Source organism: Nansenia antarctica (genome assembly GCF_963989245.1).
Source record: "Nansenia antarctica genome assembly, chromosome: 4".
NCBI classification, from domain to species: Eukaryota; Metazoa; Chordata; class Actinopteri; order Argentiniformes; family Microstomatidae; genus Nansenia; species Nansenia antarctica.
The window spans coordinates 5,450,431-5,454,045 of record NC_137689.1 but is presented as its reverse complement, the minus strand read 5'-3'; positions in this window follow the sequence as shown (position 1 = coordinate 5,454,045).

Sequence of the window (3,615 nt, the reverse complement as noted above, 5' to 3'; positions counted from 1 at the left end):
ATAATAGTTTGACACAACAGGCTTTAAAGCAGATCAGTTGCGCCGTGGGATTGGCAGAGCTTCCGAACCTCTCCTCCTTTGGCATGGGAGAACGCATCCGTCTCTCTGCCGTGCTGGGTGGGATTGAGGAAGAAACGGCACTGAGGAACCGATCAGACCAATAGTGCAAGCTCACTCCGTTTGTCTTCTAGTCTCTCCCTCACAGCCTCCATCTGTCCACTTCTCTCTCCCTCTCTCTCTGCCATCTCTCCGGCCGACGATCCTTTGGTCTGTGCAGTGTGGCACGCAGTGTGTTTTATGATTGTGGGCCTTAGTGCCAAAGGGATTAGGGGAGAGCATTATGACAACCGGGCACTGTAAACAATGTGTGATCAGCAGAGAGAGAGAGAGAGAGAGGTGTGTGTGTGTGTATGTGTGTGGGGGGGGGGGCGGAGGGGAAGTAAACAGGTCACAGCATGAAGGACTAAGGTTAGCTTCCGTCTTATAATAACGGTCTCGTAGGGGGCGTTCAACAACAACACGACTATCTCTATGATTCCAGGATACACTCTTGTAACAAACGGCGGGTTTGGCTGGGTGTGTTATTGTCTCACGCTGTTTTGTGTTTGCTAGGAGTGTTTATTTCACCCAGACACCACACTGTACAGTCCCATCTCGCTGTCTGAGCCCAGCTCCTCTGAAGGGCTCTTGATGAGGTTGTGTATTCAGGTCCCTCTATCTGACAGTGTGCAGCGTGTTGTCGGTTCGCTGAGAAGTGTGTGTGTGTGTGTGTGTGTGTGTGTGTGTGTGTTTGGGTTCAGCCGCCCGCTGGTGCCAGGGCCCGGTAGAACCTGGGCTGGACCCACATGACCACTTAAGGGCTCCGCTAAATTATTCAAAGCATTTACTTATAAATAAACACAGGCTGGCTGCTCACAGCTTCTCCCTCCTTCTCTCCCTCCTTCCCTCCCCCCCCTCCCTCGCTCCCTCTGCTCCACATCCTCAACCAGCCGCTGCTCCTTCCTTCCCTCCCTCTCTCCCTCCTTCCCTCCATCCCTCCTTCCCTACCTACCTCCCTCCCTCCCTACCTCCCTCTCTCCTTCCCTACCTCCCTCCTTCCCTCCCTCCCTAATTCCCTCCATACCTCCTTCCCTCCCTCCATCCCTCCTTCCCTCCCTAACTCCCTCCTTCCCTACTTCCCTCCATCCCTCCATCCCTCCCTCCCCCCACCCTCTCTCCTTCCCTCCCTACCTCTCTCCCTCCTTCCCTCCCTCCCAAATTCCCTCCTTCCCTCCCTCCCTCCATCCCTCCATCCCTCCCTCCCACCCTCTCTCCTTCCCTCCCTACCTCCTTCCCTACCTCCCTCCCTCCCTCCTTCACACCCTCCCAAATCCCCTCCCTCGCTCCCTCCCTCCCTACCTCCCTCCCTCCCTCGCAGCCCTCTGGCCCTGTTCTCCCTCAGGCTGTTCTTCAGACCCGTTCTTCAAGTCCATCATCCTCCTCTCCTCCTCTCCTCCTCTCACCTGTACCCTCTCCCTGTCCTCTCCCTCTCCTCTCCCTCTCCTCTCCTCTCTCCTCTCATCTCTCCTCCTCTCCTCCTCTCACCTGTACCCTCTCCCTCTCCTCTCCCTCTCCTCTCCCTCTCCTCTCCCTCTCCTCTCATCTCTCCTCCTCTCTGAGGCCAAGACTCAAGTCAGATGCCCTCGTGGCTCTCTGCCCTCCTATTCCCTCTTTTCTTCTCTCTATCGTATTTCTGCCTCTCTCTGTAATTACGTGGAGTATATGTGAGTGCGCAATGGGCTGAGAGACAGGGAGAGAAACACAGTTACTTATGAGCAGTGAGAGAGAAATAGAACGACAGAGGAGAAAAAGAGAGAAAGAGAGAGGGGCGATGATAGCTGGCAAACCAGTTATTATGACATTGATTCAGCAAACATTCTGTTGTGCATTCAGGAGCGCGCACACACACACACACACACACACACGCACACACACGCACACACACACACACACACACACACCTTAATGTGAACATTTAGATGATGTGAACAGTTTAGAATCCATTAGGCTAGTCCATTAGCACAAACGAACACAACCACACCTCTCCACATCACTCCCACATCCTGTACCCTGGGGAGGCAGAGGGAATATGGATATCTGGTAATGATGGGATGATGACAATGAGCATAATATATGAAATCTGACCAACCAACGCTTGAGTGGAGGGTGGAGGGTGGAGGGTGAAAGGTGGAGGGTGAAAGGTGGAGGGTGGAGGGTGGAGGGTGGAGGGTGCAGGGGGGAGAGAGAGGGAGGAACAGAAGGAAGGGTGGGAGGGGGGGAGAGAGAGAGGGAGGGAGGAACCAGGTGGAGGGGTGGGAGGGGGGGAGAGAGAGGGAGGAACAGGAGGAGGGGTGGGAGGGGGGGGAGAGAGGAACCAGGAGAAGGGGTGGGAGGAGGGGGGAGAGAGGGAGGAACAGGAGGAGGGGTGGGAGGGGGGGGAGAGGGAGTAACCAGGAGGAGGGGTGGGAGAGGGGGAGAGAGAGGGAGGAACAGGAGGAGGGGTGGGAGGAGGGGGAGAGAGAGGCAGGAATGGGAGGAGGGAGGACAAAATGAGAAATGTTGTTCTCACCATCCCCGATTCTCTTTCATCTCCAAGTGTTTGAAGGCATGACACTTACTGATGTACTCTTGGGTTTGACAGTCTGTGTGTGTGCGCCTGTGTGTGTGTGTGCGCCTGTGTGTGTGTGCGTGCATGTTCTCTCTGTCGGTCTTGTATTGGCAGGGAGTGTGTTTGCGGATAGATAGATGTCTCATCATCTGCTCCTGGCAGTAGGCCTGTCTCCGTAGGGCTGTCTGTGTGTGTGGGTGTGTGTGTTGGTGTGTGTGTGTGTGTGTGTGTGTGTGTGTGTCTGTGTGTCTGTGTGTGTGTGTGTGTCTGTGTGTGTGCGTGTGTGTGTGTCTGTGTGTCTGTGTGTGTGTGTGTGTGTGTGTGTGTGTGTGTGTGTGTCTGTGTGTGTTCCTGAAACAAACGCTGCCTCCGCTGCCAGTCTAAGCCTCGAGTTGGGCACATCCTATCCTCTTCAAATGTCTATTTTCCCAGGTTTTCAACCTATTATCCATCCAACATCCTATTAGCCATCCAACAGCCTATTATCCATCCATCCATCATTTTAGTATTTCAACGTCTCTCAGAGGCGACCACCTCACCGCGTAGCAGGCTACAGGAGAGTGTTATAATGGGGTGTGTGTGTGTGTGTGTGTGTGTGTGTGTGTGTGTGTGTGTGTAGTGTGTGTGTGTCCGTGCGTGCTTGTGTGTGTGTGTGTGTGTGTGTGTGTAGTGTGTGTGTGTGTCCGTGCGTGCTTGTGTGTGTGTGTGTGTGTGTGTGTGTGTGTGGTGTGTGTGTGATTAATAAGGAGGGTGAGATAGGGGATACAGTATGAGAGAGTGTCTACGATGACTACTCACTCACTCCCTCTGCCCCATCTCTCTAGTGTCCATCCTGGTCCCGCCCCCTAACAGACAGACAGACAGACAAACAAACGGTGCCATGTCCACATGACTCAGTCATACATCTGTACACCTCTAGAGGGCATGCTCCTCTCTCCTCCACATCCTCAACCAGCCACTGCTCCTTC